Source organism: Gossypium hirsutum, chromosome A08 (genome assembly GCF_007990345.1).
Source record: "Gossypium hirsutum isolate 1008001.06 chromosome A08, Gossypium_hirsutum_v2.1, whole genome shotgun sequence".
NCBI lineage: Eukaryota > Viridiplantae > Streptophyta > Magnoliopsida > Malvales > Malvaceae > Gossypium > Gossypium hirsutum.
This window is the reverse complement of record NC_053431.1, coordinates 13304862-13323362: the sequence shown is the minus strand read 5'-3', so window position 1 is coordinate 13323362 and position 18501 is coordinate 13304862. Positions and strand designations below refer to the sequence as shown.

Sequence of the window (18501 nt, the reverse complement as noted above, 5' to 3'; positions counted from 1 at the left end):
CCCGATCCATCTAAGGCTGGAAATTACCTGAAAGGTTAATAAACGGGGTGAGTTTACGAAAACTCAGTGTGAAATCCCCTACTATATAAAAGGAACAGATAGTCATATAAAAGAATTAAAAATTGGCCCCAGCCCTACTTACAGTTTCAGTATCAATTGATCCTTAGCCCATTTTAACAGATAGTACCAGATGGGCTTTAACCCATTACAGAATAAAAAACATTATCAGAACTAGAATCAGAATCAGAATCAGAATCAGAATTAGGTGACAGAATCAGAATCAGAATCAGTATCAGGTAACAGAATCAAAATCAGAATCAGTATCAGGTAACAGAATCAAAAATCAGAATGTGAATGCAATCCCAACCCAATCCAGCTTATAACCAACCGCTACACTCCACCCGTACCAGCCCTACACTCCATGTGGGGAATAGCTCAACCCACCCAGCCCTACACTCCACAGTTGCAGCATTGCTGCTCAGTTATCAGATATTGTGACAGAGTCACTAGGTACAGATATTGTGGCAGAGCCACCAGAACAGATAATGTGGCAAAGCCACTTAACAGAATACGTGGCACAAAGCCATCGATAACTGCATTATGTTAGGCACATAGCCATTAACTAGAGTAACATAACCGGCACACAGCCCTAGGTAAATGTGATCGACACAGAGTCGTCAATAACCATATATTGGCACATAGCCTTAGACAAATACGTTTGGCACACAGCCATAACCAGGTTGGCACAGAGCCATATGTAGGTTGACATAAAGCCACAATCAGAAGGCTTTAAGCCATCGGTAGCTGTATCATGTTAGGCACATAGCCATCAGCGACGGTAATATAATCGGCACACAACCTCGGGTAAATATGATCGGCACTCAGCTATTGATCGATCCACAGTCGTCTTGGGTGACCCGTGCGACCTTATCAAATCAGTACGAATATACGGCTCTTAAGCCTTCGGTGGATCCACAGCCGTCAAGCAACCATACGATCCTAACATATCAGATCTTCCTCCGTACAAAATCCCAACCCATGCAACATGTCATGTATGCAGAATGTCATGCCCATATTTGAATCAAACAATCACAGTCAAGTCATTCATATACCAACATATATTCACAATCAAATTCGTCAACCACACAGTCCAAGTTAGCCACTTGGCCACAAGGGCAAAACAGTCATTTAACACCTTAGGGGCAAAATGGTAATTTTACCCCACAAGGTATCTCGGTAATTCCACCCTACAGAGGTATTTTGGTAATTCTACCCTACAGGGGTATTTCGGTAATTTTACCCTACAGGGGTATTGCGATAATTCAACCTTACAGGGGTATTTCGGTAATTCTACCCTACAGGGGTATTCCAGTAATTCTACCCTATAGGGGTATTCCGGTAATTCTACCCTACAGGGGTATTTCGGTAATTCTACCCTACAGAGGTATTGCGGTAATTCTACCCTATAGGGGTATTTCAATAATTCTACCCTACAGGGGTATTTCGGTAATTCTACCCTACAGGGGTATTTCGATATTTCTACCCTACAGGGGTATTTCGGTAATTCTACCCTACAGGTTCAATTATAATCTTTCTTACTTTCGAGATAAGCAAAGCATGCAAAGTCGTACTTACTGTACTCTTTCTACCCATCAGGAGAATACAATTTCTCCTCTGTCTCAGTCATTTTTTTTTCAGTTTTTAGTAAAATTAAATAGCAGAATCGTGGCTAGGGAACTATACTAGTGACCTACCTAATTTTTATTGTAGAAATTTTTGGGATCAATGATTGGACCATGCAAACTAGAAATACTTTTTCTTGGATAAAAGAGGAGATTACTCGATCCATTTCCGTATCGCTCATGATCTATATAATAACAGGGGCTTCCATTTCAAATGCATATCCCATTTTTGCGCAGCAGGGGTATGAAAATCCACGAGAAGCAACTGGGCGTATTGTATGTGCCAATTGCCATTTAGCGAATAAACCCGTGGATATTGAGGTTCCACAAGCGGTACTTCCTGATACTGTATTTGAAGCGGTTGTTAGAATTCCTTATGTTATGCAACTGAAACAAGTTCTTGCTAATGGTAAGAAAGGGGCTTTGAATGTGGGTGCTGTTCTTATTTTACCAGCTACAGGGGTATTTCAGTAATTCTACCCTACAGGGGTATTGCGATAATTCTACCCTACAGGGGTATTTCGGTAATTCTACCCTACAGGGGTATTTCGGTAATTCTACCCTACAGGGTATTGCAATAATTCTACCCTATAGGGGTATTTCGATAATTCTACCCTACAGGGGTATTTCGGTAATTCTACCTTACAGGGGTATTCTGGTAATTCTACCCTACAGGGGTATTTCGGTAATTCTACCCTACAAGGGTATTGCGATAATTCTACCCTACAGGGGTATTTCGATAATTCTACCCTACAAGGGTATTCCAGTAATTTTATTGATCGAGGGTATTTGGGTAATTTTGTAAACCAAGGGTATTTCAGTAATTTTGTAAATCGAGGGTAAAATGGTAATTCTGTAAATCGAGGGTAAAATGGTAATTCTATCTTATTTCAGTAATTTTACAAATCGAGGATATTTGGGTAATTTTATAAATCGGGGGTACTTTGGTAATTTTACAAGTCGAGGGTATTTCAGTAATTTGGTAAACTAAAGTATTCTAAACAGGGATAACAATACGAATGGGCCTAAAGCCTATTCTCGACCCAAATGGGCCCACACGCTCGTGTGGCCCTTTTAGCCCAAATTTAGCCACAAATATGAGATTCACCTAGCCTAGTCCAATATTTACTACACAATCAAACAACTTATCCAATTGGGCTTGTAGGCCCATTGGGCCCACATGGCCCCTTTCGGCCCATCGCGGCCTGAAGTAGCCATCGTATAGCTAGAGTAGTGAGAAATACACACCTGATAGGAGACTAGAGTTAATCCGCGCTCCGAGCACTCTTAACTGACGCCCAACCCAAACGAGCACGCCATGAAGCGAAAGGGATCAGCCAAGAAAGGTACCTTACTCTCCTCATGGTTCTCTCTATTTAAAGCCAGCTTCGCATCCACTCTTATGTTAGCTTCCCGATGTGGGATCCCTCCATCATCAGATTTTAAATTCAACACCAACTCTTGCCGCCCCCTGTTAGCAAAATAAATGCTCTTTGCTTGCCATGGGATTCGAACCCATGCCTCCCCTTAAATGCTCCACATGCTACTTGCCACTAAGCCACAAGGCTTTTTGTGTCACAATTTCTCCAACAATATTCTTAAGGCCTACCTACTACACCCAGGGTTGATTCACCTTAAACCAAAATTTTTGCTAGAGTCCATGTTTGAACCTAGGACTTCTCCAACACTTCTCAGCACACTTAACCACTAAAACAAGCCTTCATTAACGAAATTTTCACGCACAATAGAATATTATAAGCTGCCTTCAACCGCTCCCATGCTCAAGGCCCAAAACTTCTAGGCCCAAATTCAGGGTGTTACAAGACTAGTTGCAGGAGCAATTGGCCAAGATGCAAAACGATATGAGAGAACAAATGTTAGAGGCTCAGAGGAATATGATGGCCGAGATGGCTCAGCTGCTGAGAGCCATTGATAAGGGAAAGGCTCCCATGGAAATTACTGGCGAGGATGGTGAGGATCATCCTCCAAGTTTTACCCCACCCCACATGCCTACACAAACCGAGGCACCTCCTAGGGGGCCATCTGTCACTATAATGCCTCAACATGGGTCGATCGATGCCGGAATCCCTATGAATTTCCCAACTAGCTCAGGATTTGATTTGGGTGACAACCTTGCTAATCCAATCATTCCTGACTTAGATATGGCTGAAAGGGAAGGTACAAGAATCGAATCTGTAAAACAGTTGGAGGAACATTGCAGATGGTTGGAGGAGAAATTTAAGGCCTTAGAAAGTGCTGAAGGGCATCAGGGAGTTGATGCCAAAGATCTAAGCTTGGTCCCAGATTTGGTGCTTCCTCACAAATTCAAGATGCCAGAGTTTGAGAAGTACAATGGAACTACTTACCCAGAGGCCCAAATTACGATGTTTTGTAGAAGGATGACGGGTTACGTGAACAATGATCAACTGTTGATCCATTGTTTCCAAGATAGCCTAATTGGAGCAGCGGCTAGGTGGTACAATCAGTTGAGCCGGGCCAGAATAAATTCATGGAGGGATCTTGCGCAAGCTTTCATGAAGCAGTATAATCATGTGACTGACATGACTCCAGATAGGATCATGCTACAAAACATGGAGAAGAAGCCTAATGAGAGCTTTAGGCAGTATGCATAGAGATAGAGAGAGATTGCTATGCAGGTTTAACCACCGCTCTTGGAGAAGGAAACCACTATGCTCTTTATCAACACCTTAAAGGCTCCATTCATTACCCATATGATTGGAAATACTACAAAAAGTTTCATTGACATAGTTATGGCAGGGGAAATGATTGAAAATGCCATAAGGGACGGTAAGATAAAAGGGGAAACTGCTAAGAGATCAACCCCAAGGAGAAATGAGGTGAACAATGTGAGTAATTATAACTTGAAATCAGCTATGGTTAGTCAACCAAGAGCAGTAACTGTAGGACAGTGGGGTTCACAAAGGAATGAATCTGGTATGAGACAGAATTCTGAAAAGATCCAATTCACACCCATTCCAATAACGTATAAGGAACTTTATCAGAATTTATTTGATGCACACGTGGTAGCTCCCTTCTACTTAGAACCAATGCAACCTCCATATCCCAAATGTATGATGCAAATGTTCAATGTGAGTACCATGCAGGGATAACAGGACATTCCATAGAAAATTGTACTACCTTCAAGAAATTGGTTGAAAAATTCACCAAAATGGGTGTTACAAAGTTTGATACAGAGAACCCATTGCCAAACCATAAGGATCAGGGGGTAAATGTGATTGGGGAAGATGAGGCTGAACAAGGAAATCTGGAGGGTATTCGTCCCTACAAACTGGAAAGCTCCTTAAACAATTGGAAGGCAGAGGAACTTCTTATAATATTCAGAAATTATACGAAGTAATATTCAAAACATTCTTGTTGCTCTAAAGCCTAGGAGAAATAAGATTTCTTTTGTGAAATGGGCTCATGTTCAGACATTTTTATTTTAATAAAACATACTTTTATTATTCATCCGAGTAAATATTCTTTCATATTGATTCTTTTGACCTTTAATATTCTTTATAAATTTTCATTGCATTCATAACATGTAAATAAACATTCTTGAATACATTTATTCCTTATACATTCTTTTGTGCTTATCATAGATCCCTAAATATTAAAGACTGGGGCAACGATATTACAGACTCAGAGTTCCTTTTGAGTGCGACATGTGTTTAGAGGGATCTCAGTATTTTTGAAAAAGACAGAGATTGTAACTTATCTTCTGATTTGTTGGAAATGGTAAAGTAAGAAGAGCAGCAAATTTTACCCCATGAAGATATGGTAGAGAATTTAGCCTTAAAGGAAGGAAGGATTGAGAAATTGGAATGTGCATAACCAGGGAGGCAAAACAAGGCCTTGTTGAGACTATTATGGGAATTCATAGATGTCCATAGGAATGTCAGAAGAACGCATACAAAAAGATTCATAATGACCAAGATAAACAAGAGCTTTAGGCATTGTTGGTTCACCATGGAAGGGGATTGCATCAGTTATACCATAAATGCCGAATTTAATAAGTCAAGACTTATAGGGCATGTATGTTATGGGCCCATCAAAAGTTTCAAGCTAACAACGATTCATCTTTGTGGTTGTTGACTGCTCCATTAAGAGGGTGGAGATAGCTTCATATGCCAATATTACAAAGTCAATAGTCATCGAGTTTCAAAAAAAAAAAAAGAAGGAAAAAAAGATCATATCCAACAGCACAATGTCAAAGGTTTGCAGTTTGTTCAAAGAGTAGGCGCCATGCCACAATACATCAAAGGTTGCCAAAAGAAAGAAAGAAAAATCAACAAAAGTTACAGAAGATGACCAAGACTTGGTAAAAATTGGCATAAAAAGCTACTACCTACTTTCTATGTTTATGCTGGGGCAAACGGCTTCAAGGATCCCAACTATCATCCTTGGAATGAATGCAACGCATGGATCTCCTAGGGAGTCTGATATGCTGTCAATAGCTGCATTGGATAGATCAACGTAATAGTTATCAATTTCCCGCTATAAAGCATCAGACTATACATAGTCTCTGAAGCTTGAAATGATAGATTCTCTCTTCAAACCAGTTTCTGACAAAGTAGATCATGAGAGAAACTCTCTTAGACTTCTATACAAGTTCAAAGAAGGGGAAGCCTGATCAAGTCATAGAGATAGCGAGTCTCAGTTCAGTCAAATGATGAACAAATGATTTGATCAAGTTATTAAGACTTCAGGGATCTTCTGACAATGTGCTACATGGTACTGTCATTGACAACAAAGTATGCCATCCAAAGAACAATGATTTTTACCTTGGTACCTATGCTGGAATGATTGGAATCACGAGGCAGGCCCACTATCATGTTCTCTTAAACTAGGCTGGGTTTTCGGCTAATGATCTGCAATAGTTCGTTCATTCTCTATCCTATATGTATCAAAGGAGCATCACAGCCATATTTGTTGTGGCTCCTATATGCGACGCTCATTTGGCAGCTTCACAGTTGCGGGCAATTTATGAAGATTAGGGATGCTTCAGAAACATCATCGAGTCATGGTGGGATCTATGGTCTGGGAGTAATCCATGTACCTCAGCTTTCCAGGTTGAAGGATAAAGTCAGCAACTTCATTCTTGTCTACTGAGAATCATTGAACCATCTTTTTGTAGGGTTTGACAAACAACAGCCAGGAATGCTGTCGGGGCAATCCCTTTCTCATGGGTTTATGAATCAAGATTTTTCCTCCAAGCTTTGATGGAGTCAAGAATTGAATACCTCTAGTAAACTTAACTTGAAAGTATTCATCCTAAGCAAATGTACCAAGAATGGATGACACAGACTTATGACAAAGAAGGTTCGTCCAAAAGAATTTCATAAAGGAAACCTTGTGCTGAAAGAGATCATTCCCATGCAAAAGGATGCCGAATTTGGAAGGGCCATATGTTGCGAAGAGGGCTTTCTCTAGAGGTGCACTGATTTTGACAAGAAATGGATAGGAAGAATTTATTTTATCCAGTGAATTCGGACTCGGTCAAGGAGTACTTTGTCTAAAGAAGAAGGGAAGCCAAGGTGAAAACCCACAAAGGGCACTTTGGGACTTCTATTTCAAAAAAAAAAGGAAAAAAGAAAAGAAAAAAAGAAAAAGAAAAAAGAAAAAAAATGGAATGGCTAAGGTGAAAACCCGCAAAGGACGCCTTGAGACCAAAGGGGTTTTGAGTTGAAAACCTGAAAAGGCAGCTCAAATTTGGAAAGTCATGCAGTGACCTTGTTATACCGGATTCGACGAGAAGTAAAGTATGTTACATATCGAGGTATCAACGAATTACTTTAGATCTTTTAAACACATGTTGAACTCAAGAAAGTCTTCATAGAGCTGGTGTATAGACGCTCAAGCGGCGATATCTGGGGCATCTGATTTCTGTCCTATTTACTATCTTTGGATTCTTTTTCTTTGCAAAGATATGTTCTCAGGTTAATCTTTTTGCATTCCTTCCAATAATTTGTCCAAATTTAATTATCCTCAGGATCAATTTATTTGTCTCCCATTATTCATAAAGCATGTTGTATTGAAATAATGATAGATGAACTAAAATATCTTCACAAACGAAGTTTTGCATATTACTCTGGAAATTTCTAGATAATACAAGAAACTGAAACAAGACAATTGTTTAAGGAATTCTCATATGTATGGGTTGGAGATACTCAAGAGATTTTCTTCTTTAGTCCAAAAGGTGGTTGGACATTTTAAGCAATATTGATATTAAGAAAGAATCATTTTATAAACATCTTCAGTGGGTCGTAACATTCGGGGAATGGTACGGTAGACCAAATTAATGGAGAAGATTCGAGGCATACGAACAGAGTATGATTGATATGTCTAGAAGAACGAGGTGGAAAGCTCGATAGATGAATGAGTGATGACATCCGAAATAGGAGTTATTTTCATAAACATTTTGCATCATAATATGTCTAATTAGGAGCATTTGACTCATTTCGATCATGGCATCTCAATTATTTGGCATAAGCATAAATTCCAGGAAATCAATTCTACAGGTGGATTCCCCAGTGGACAATGTAGCAAGGTTGATTGAAAATTACAAAATTCAGCTCCTTAATCCCCTAAGTAGTAGGGTAACAGGTTAAATTTGCAGATCTTATCTCCCTAAGCAGTAGTGGAGCAGTTCGAAGACTTGCCTTAATCCCTTAAGTAGTAGGGTAATAGGTTAAATTTGCAGATCTTATCTCCCTAAGCAGTAGCAGAGCAGATCGAAGACTCGCCTTAATCCCCTAAGCAGTAGGGTAACAGGTTAAATTTGAAGATCTTATCTCCCTAAGCAGTAGTGGAGCAGATCGAAGACCCGCCTTAATCCCCTAAGTAGTAGGGTAACAGGTTAATTTGCAGATCTTATCCCTAAGCAGTAGCGGAGCAGATCGAAGACAATGCACCTTAACCCCCTAAGCAGTAGGGTCTAAGATGATTTGGTATCTCTGCAATGACAGGGAACAAGTCGAAGATAGCAGATCGGGCGTCTCTATATTCGACGGAGAGCAAATCGAAGACATAGCAAATTTGGATTTCGGATGTTCTCACACCAAAGCAGATCCAAGATAACAGATCTGGCATCTCCATTTCGACAGAGAGCAGATACATAGCAGATCTAACCTTCATATGATTTTACTGAAGCAGATCCAAGATGATTTGGCATCTTTGTGTTCATAAGGAGCAAATCACAGATATAGCAGATTTGGCTTTCACGTGTTTACGCTGAAGCAGATCTAAGATGATTTGGCATCTCTGTATTGTCAGAAAATAGATCGAAGGTAATAGATTTGGCGTCTCTGTATTAGACGGGGAGCAGGTCAAAGATAGCAGATATCGCCTTCCTGAGTTGCAGTGAAGCAGATTGAAGCCATCAAGAGGCCATTTAAAGAAGATCAAGGATCAAGAACTCAAGACTCAGCGAGCCTGGGCAAAATTGGCCCTTTTATAGTCTTTGCTCTATTCCTGTTACACGGAAATGAGCAAAGAGGGGCAGCTATAGACACTCAATTTTTCCCGGGCCCAGAAATAAGTTAAAAAAAAACAAAGTCTAAGTCCAGTACAAAATTACAAACATATAATTTGGCCCAATCGAAATGGCCCATTACTTGAAAAGATTGAAGGTCTATCTATAAGCTTGACTCATATGGAAATATAATATTTAAGGATATGCAATCTTAGATATGATATGCAATCTTAGATATGATACAATCTTAGATATGATATGCAATCTTGAAGATATGATCTTGTAATCTTGGAGATTTAATTTGTACATATCCTTTAATCTTAACCGTTGATGTAATTGATCTGTACCGTTGGATTTGGGGAGGCTCAACTATAAATAGAGGCCTCTCCCTTCATTGTAACACACTTGAGTTTTGGGAAGCAATAAGAATTCTTGAGAGCATTCACTCAAATTTCTCTCCCTCTTGCGTTCTTACTCTCTGTGGTTTGTTCTTATTTTATTCTTCATCTATCTTAGTTTTTCACCCCTTTTTTATTTTAATTTCTTCATTTTTCAAATATGTATATTTATTCCTATCTTTTATACATTTGATTATGTATTTTATATATTATAATATTTAACCTTTCTATATAGTTTATTTTCAAATATATATTTTCTATGCATGTATATATATTATATTATCATTTCATGTATTTTGAACTATTGCATTATATTCTTATAATTTGTAAATGTTCTATTTATTCATTTTTTTTAGTGTATGTCATTTATCTTATTTGTGCATAGTTTCATTTTTTTATATGCTATGTTTAATTATTTCTTTTATATGCTATTTTATGATATATATTGTTGTATAATTTTTGCATGTATTATGTTTTTCTTTTAGTTTACCCATATTTTTATTTGTTTATTATCTTATATTTACCCTAGTATGATTTTTTCATTAAACGTATGTTCATGTTATTTAGTTTTGTCTTAATGATATTATTTATGTTTGTATGGAAATGTTAGAATATTTTGTACATCTATGCTTCATGATGCATTAATATGTCATCCTAAAACGTCATTTAAAATAATATTCCAAGGTTTTTTTAAAAAAAATAAAAGGCAATGCTTGATGTTTGGAAACTTCGAGAAAGGTAGTGCCCTAACTTACTGGGTTACGGGTTTTCTTGTTGAATTCGAATAGTCAAGCACCCTTCTAAGTGATTTTGAGTTTTCAAAACTTAAACAATTATTTCGAGATTTCAAAACATAGTGTCCTAACTTACTGGATATGGCGTTTTGTTGTTTCGAAATAGAAATTTTTGAAAGACAAGCTTAGTTTTGAAGGTTTTAAAATGTTGCGTCCTAACTTACTGGATGTGATGTTTTGACCCGTTTAAAATAAGTGAGCCTTAATTTTCAAAATTGAGACATTCTAATTAAAAGAGGTTTGCATATTAAAACTTTCAAATTTCCGACATTAAAGACACTTGATAATCAATTAGGTACCAATTTTTTAGCGTTACGAGGGTGCTAACCCTTCCTCGTACGTACCCGACTCCCGAATCCATTTTCTCGACTTTCGTAGACCAAAATTAATGTTTTAAAACAAAACATTTTATAAGGTGATCCAATCACACCTAAAAAGATTGGTGGCGACTCTCGTTTTCGTTTTTCTTAAAGTCGATTCTCATTTTCCAATACTCAATTTAAAAATGGTTTCGACCGGTTGTTTTCAATTTATGACGGTTAATATTCTAGCTTAATAATTGAGTATTATTAAATATTTAATTTGATTTATTTATTTATAACTAAATTATTGCAATATATGTAAAAACAATTTAAAGTATAAATTTATTAAAAAACTATTTAAAATATAAATTTATTAATATGTATATAAATTTATTAATATATGTAAAAACAACTTTTCCGGAAAATATTTTCAGGAAATCTGCCAAACAATAGAAAATATTTTACACAGATTCATCCAAATACCAGAAAAGTAAATCATTTCCAGAAAAGTAAATCATTTTCCAGAAATCATTTTTCGAAAAATATTTTACTGGCAAACAAACGGAGCCTTAATTAAATTGTCAATTATAACTTTTCATCTTTCCAATTTAGTCCTTAGCCTTTTTTATTTTTCCATGGATGAGTCATACCAAAATATCTACATACCTTCTTTAATGGTCTAATTACCATTTTAGGACCTTAAGTTTTGAATTCCATAGCTATTTGATCCTTCTAGCTACTAAAATCTAACTTTTGTATTTTATGCGATTTGGTCCTTCCCGTAATTAAGCACTTAATCGATAATATTTTCTTATCAAAATTTTCACAGACATTTCTATCATAATACGGGCCATATAGTAAAATAAAAAATAAATTTTATTTTTCGGCTCAAATTTGTGGTCCCGAGACCACTGTTCCAATTTCACCAAAATTGGGTTGTTACAACTTTCCCCCTTAAAGAATTTTCGTCCTCAAAAATTTTACCAGTAAAGAGATTCAGACATTATTTTCTCATGTTTCCATCCGTTTCCCAGATAGCTTTCTCTATATCGTATCATTGTCAAAGAACTTTTACTAAAGCTACCTTTATATTTTTCGTTTCTTTCACTTCACATGCCAAAATTTTAACCAGTCACTCACTGTAAGTCATGCCAAGCTAAATTTCAATATCCATCATAGAAATAACAAATGACAGGTCTGACCGATACTGTCATAACACATATACATATAAAACATTGTGAATTCTATAGAACCTTAATAATAATACCAATCAATACGCAACAGGTCTAATTCTTTTCAATGATCTCATATGACCCATTAAACCACAGAATTAATTTGCCTTTATTGCCAAACTGGGGAACTTTCTTCCATGGCAAAACTTTCAAAAATATTTTATCGCCAATCTGAAACTCTATTTCCTTTTATTTTAGATTCGCATCAGATTTTTGACGATCAAATTCTACTTTTAAACTATCTCATATCACTTCATCTTTCTTCAATTTCAAAGAATCGAACCTACTACATGTATCTTTTCTCACTGAACTCCATCCAAAACACTAGAGTTTTACATTTTTGACCATATAAAGCCTCGTATAGTATAATTTGTACTTGACTGTTAACTGTTATAATAAGAAAATTCAACCCAAGGCAAATACTTTTCTCAATTACCTTCAAATTCAAGTACACAACATCAAAGCATATCTTCCAAGATCTGAATCATAAGTTCAGATTGATCATCCATCTTAAAATGAAACACGGTACTAAAATGTAACCGTATACCTAGAGTTTCTTGTAAATTGTTTCAGAATTGGAATATGAACTGTAGGTCTCCATCAGAAATAACAGAAGATAGCACATCATATAATCTGAAAATCTCAAAAATAGATCATTTAAGCAATCTATCACGTGAGAAATTCACTCATACCAGGATGGATTGTGCACACTTCGTCAAACAATCGAAAATTTCTCAAATAGTATCTTTCTTTTTCATAGACAATGGTAATCTCGATATAAAGTTCATAGTAACTTTGTCTCATTTCCGTTCCGGTATCTTCAGTAGCTATAATCATCCTAAAAGTTTCACCATTATCTTACTGATACATCCAACATTTAAACACAGATTCAAAAATACCACATTTCATTCCGAGCTACTAATACATCTTTTTCAAATCATTATACATTTTACCATTCCCAAATAAACAGACAGAGTACCACTATATCATTCATGTAAAATTTTCTGTATAAACTCCAAATTCTTCCGTACACATACTCTGTCTTTGAAAAACAGACATTTATCAGATCTACTCTGAAATTCTGAATCATAAATTATTTCACACTTTATTTATTTAACTTACAACTCATTATTACTTTTCTGAGTTTTACTGATCAGTTGTAAAATCATCGGTTTAGCTCTATATTCAGCTAAAATTGAGCTATTATCATACAATCATAATCGGTATCCATGGCTTGCAAAGTATACAGATATTTTCTACTCAGAATATCTGTAACCACATTCGCTCTTTCTGAGTGATATTCAATTATCAAATTATAATCTTTCAACATTTCAAACCATATATGCTACCTCAGATTCAAATCTTTTAACAACATCAAATACTTCAAACTTTTATAATCGGTGAATATATGACATTTTTCACCAAACAAGTAATGTTGTCAGATTTCAATACAAAAAAAAATAGCTGGCAATTCTAGGTCATGTATCGAGAATTCTTTCCATGTGGTTTTTAATTGCCTGAAAGTACAGGCTATTACCTTGCCTTACTACATAAAAACATAATCTAATCCCATTCAATAATACATCTCTGTAATAACAAGCTCCTTACCCGATTCAGGCTGAATCAGAATTAATACTTCAGTCAATAGAGCTTCTAACTAGTCAAAACTTTACTGATATTTATAGGTCCATTCAAATCTTACCTCTTTTCTATAATAATTGGGTCATCAATGAAACTATTTCAATTATTAACATTAACGGTTTGAGTTTTTTTCTAAAGCCACAACCATCAGATAGATTTTAAACCATTATGCAATAATATGACTGACATTTCAGCTGTATAGATAAAGCAACACTTCAACATCAATAGTGCACCTCAATTTCAAAGAGGGAAAAAAGAAAGTGGCCCTAGTAATAACCAATGCAGTAACACAGTTTCTATGATCTGTGATCTCTATCACCATACCTCATGATCGAGTCAATATTTATAACAGTAATAAATGTAATTACCTTCGATTAAAGAATATCTTTCACAAGTAACCATGTTTACATAGTAAAGAGATTGATGATGTCTCAAAAAAAATTCAGAAGAGTAATATCATGCATACTTAGTAGAAACAACTGTGATAAAGACAATATAACTTACATATTCGCAATTTAGGGCTTCAATTAGTAGAAGTAGAAAATGATATCATATGAACCTTATCATCAAATCTTATTTCAATCATGATAAATTAGAAAACCCAAGAAAAATAAAGCAATACCGCTCATGAATCAACCAGACTTTTAGTAATTCCATCTATTATAATTAGCTAGCCTTTCAATACGATAAATATTGCATCTGAACATCCACAATTTCATATGCCTTTGAGAATAACAGAACTTATAAAGTACCCAGAAGATATTGCTGTAATATCCTTGATTATAACAGTTGTATTCAATTATCTGTGCAATTTCATCACTATTCCACTAACTAATAAAGTCATCAATAATCTTACATTATTTAGTTCACTGAAAGAGTCAGTTCGAAAAAATTTTCAACTAATTCGTTCTATAAATATCATATTTGGATAAGTTGTTTACTCATGAATAACTTCTTCCTTAACAATGACATCACATATTCAGAATAATCTTCAGAAAAATCTGATATCTCTTCTAATACCGTCTTTACTTACTAACCCATTCTCATTCTGACTACATCATTAATCATTCAGCCTTTGAACTCTTTAGTTCCACATTCATGAGCTTAATCCATATAAATCTTGTGAATTTCATTGTATAACACTATACTGTTAAGGGGGTGGAGATAGTAAGTTTCAAATTTTAACTTTCATAAATATACACATATATCACTTAACATGTATCATTAACATGTTCACTATAAAACATTTATTTCATGCCTTTACAAGTCCCCTTTTATCATAAGCAACATTTTTACTCATGCACGTGTGTATCACTTTCAGCAGTAACGGAATTAGCTTAATTGGAAAGCATCTCTTTCTATTTGCAAAATAATTTTCATCAGAGTCAGGAGATATCACACTATCACAGGTTTATAATGGCATGTATTTCTGGACTCCACAAATTCTACGTTCAGTCCAAAATCTGACTAAATCGTAGCTATGATACCACTAAATGTAACACCCTTAACCCATATCCATCGTCGGAACAGGGTTTCAGAGCATTACCAAAACTTTCAAAAATATTTACAGATAAATCATGTAAGTTACTATTCAAATTCCAAAACCATTCATAACGTCCCTTAAATAAACCCTCGAGGTCTAATACGAGTATTAAAAATGAGTCAGGACTTAATCGAGAACTCTAAGAATTTTTCGTGACATTTTAAAATTTTTCCAAGTTACAGGGCCCATACGCCCGTGCGGTCCAACGGACACACACATGTGACCCTAAGGCACGCCATGCTACAGGTCGTGTTTGACCCTATGTAAATCTCTGACTTGTGCACACGGCCATGCCACACGCCTATGTGCTAGGTCGTGTGGTCAATTAATTCATTTCAAAATTTGGTGCAGATTTCACATGGCCAAGACACACGCCCGTGTTCTAGGTCGTGTAGCACACACAGCTGAGACACACGCCCGTGTCTCTACCCGTGTACTTAATTCTGAGCATTCTATTTTCTCAAAATTAAGGTGCAAGGGACACACGACCTAACCACACACTCGTGTACCAGGCCGTGTGTCACACACGGTCTAAACACATGTTCGTGTGTCTTCCCGTGTGGACAAAATAAAGCCATTTCTAACTTCATTTCTCACCCAAAATCACACTCATGAATTGCACTTGAAACACACATCCAATACAAACCATTCCAAGCATTCAAATTAAACAAATTCTATCATTCAACATGGCATACCATTACATGCATAGATGTTCATATTCTTGCCTCGGTTTAATCCATATGATAGGCATGATTTGATCAACTACTTAACATATATGTAGCTATAATAGTATGACATTACAAATATATCAAAACAAACCATTACTAGTCATTCCAATGGCTAGATTACAAGCATCATTTACATTTACATGCCAACATGGCCAATATAACCTATACATGCCATTATAACCATAATTAATTTACCATAATATACCGACATGGGCCGCTGGATAGTGTGAGTGATCTCCACCAAGCTGACAATCCAACGAGCTTCTGATTTACTCTAAAACAGGGAAATAAAACTAAGTAAGCATAAAATGCTTAGTAAGTTCGTATAACAAAGTACTTAACTTACCATTCATTCTATTTTGAGGTAACCATGTAAGGCATAATCAATCCGTTTGATCTCAAGCCCTACACACATTCTCATTGCCCTTGTTAGTCATATATTCCATATTAACATCAAAAGATATATGGGCTCAACAACAATCAAGTTTCCAAGCACATTGCTTTCCACAACATGTATTCATTCAACATGCATAATTTATCTCATTATTCCAAGTATAATTTCATAATAGTTCATTTCGAGTTCAGATCATTTCATATCAGAACTTTACTCATATTATGTAAAACATTGATAAACCATAATTTATACATATTTTTATCCCATGCTTAGCGCATTTATGGATGGTTTCTCCTTAAAATTCGTGAATTTGATGCTCCTAGTCCTTTAATTTCATGTTTTATACTTAGGTGAGCATAGGAGACTAAAAAGAGCAAAAAGAAAATAGACCCACGAGGGAAATTAACACGGCCTGAACTTCACATGCCCGTGTCCATTTGGCAGGATCGAAGCACGACTTACACGGGTAGACTACACGCCCATGCCTATTTAACAGCCTTGACCACGGCCTTAAGTAATCGCACATGGAAGTGTCACACGGGCGTGTCCCTGTCGAGCCCAAGTTTAGTCCAATTCGGAAAAGGCCAATTTTGAGGGCTCTTAAGCATTCTAAAGCCTATTTAAACACCTGAAGAGGCACTTAGAAGGGGGACGCAGAGTAGGAAGCAAGGAATTACTCAAGGAAAGCCAATTGATCCATCTCAAGTGTCGGATTCATCATCAAGATTAAAGATCTCCCTTCAAGTTCCTTCAGGAGTTTTAGGTTTTCTTATGTTTTGTTATCTTTATGCTTTTGAGATGTTTTCTTTCATAAATATGAACTAAACCCCCTAAATATCTAAGGGGAATGAAACCTAAGACAAATCTTGTTATTGTTATATGAATTGTGTGATAAATATTTGACTTGTTCTTAATTATGTGTTCTTAATTCTTGTTTTAATATTCCATGATATTGATTCAAGTTAACGCTCTTATTTATAGGAGGAATAGACCCTGTCTAAGAGTAAAATTGTCATAATTAAGCGGAGTTGATTGTGCTCCTAGAGATAGGGCGACAAGATTTTACCGGATTAGGGTGAAACCTAATAAGGGAATCCATAGATCGAGTTAATGCAATTATAGGGTGTTAATTAGAAAGAGATTTTAATTATTCAACCTAGGGTTAGACGTTATTAGTCTCGAGAGAGATAATAATATAACTTAGGGATTTCAACGGATCAAGTCAAATGAATAAATCATCTGATTCAGAGTCAAAAAACAAGTGAAGTCTAGGTGGATTTTTCCTTAGGTATTGTCTCAATCAATCGAATTTTCCCAAAAGTATTTTCCCAAGTTTTCTTTCTGTGCATTCTTAGTTAGTAATTAGTTTAGATAACCAAACCTCTTAATTTTTAGGCTAGATAATAAAAAGGAAGTAAATAGTAGGACTATAAGTTCCTTTGGGTTTGACAATTCGGTCTTGCTGAACTATACTATTGTTCGATAGGTACACTTGCCTTAATCATGATAATAAGTTAGTCTCAAGAACGATTCATTTATAAATCTTTAAAACCTGTTACGAATATCACGCATCAAGTTTTTGGCACCTTTACCGGGGAACTAGGATATTAGGAACACTCGATTTTTATTATTTTAGCCATTTTACTTTTATTGCAATTTAAATTTTTATTTTCTTTTCTAATTCTTCATTTATTTTCTTCTGACAGGTTTTTCTAGTTTATGACTAGAAGAAACCCGTCAGGACCACTACTTTTTGACGGTGAGATCGACCGCACAGTTCGTAGAAACCGACGAGAAATAAGGCGAAGCCTAAGATACACAGAGGATGAGAAAGAGGACTTCAACCACAACCGAGGAGATGGCTGAAAACTAAGAAAATCCGCTACCTCCTGTGATTGCTGCTGATCCAGTAAATTAGAATTCTGCTCCACATACTATGTATGATTATGCTAAACCTTCTTTAACAGGAACTGAATCGAGCATAGTTAGGCCTGCTGTTACTGTAAATAATTTTGAACTGAAACCTAACACAATTCAAATGATACAACAGTTTGTTCAATTTGATGGTTTGCAGGACGAAGATCCCAACGCTTACTTGGAAAATTTCTTAGAGTTTTACGACACTTTTAAAATCAATGGCATTTCTGATGATGCCATTTGCCTTCGGTTATTCCCTTTTTCGTTAAGGAATAAGGCTAAACAATGGTTGAACTCGTTACCACGAGGGTCAATCACTACTTAGGAACAAATGACCGAAAAGTTTTTATTAAAATATTTTCCACCAGCTTAAAC

General features: G+C 36.0%; 1 long non-coding RNA gene across 1 annotated transcript; it reads right to left on the bottom strand.

The window, feature by feature from the left end:
- Positions 1 to 1598: 1598 nt before the first annotated feature.
- LOC121204968 (uncharacterized) lies at positions 1599 to 13671 on the bottom strand. The gene is made up of 3 exons (XR_005900170.1): positions 13662 to 13671; positions 13431 to 13433; positions 1599 to 2136 (listed from the first exon to the last, which is right to left on the bottom strand). It is a non-coding gene; the product is annotated as an uncharacterized lncRNA (long non-coding RNA).
- Between the last annotated feature and the right edge of the window lie 4830 nt (positions 13672 to 18501).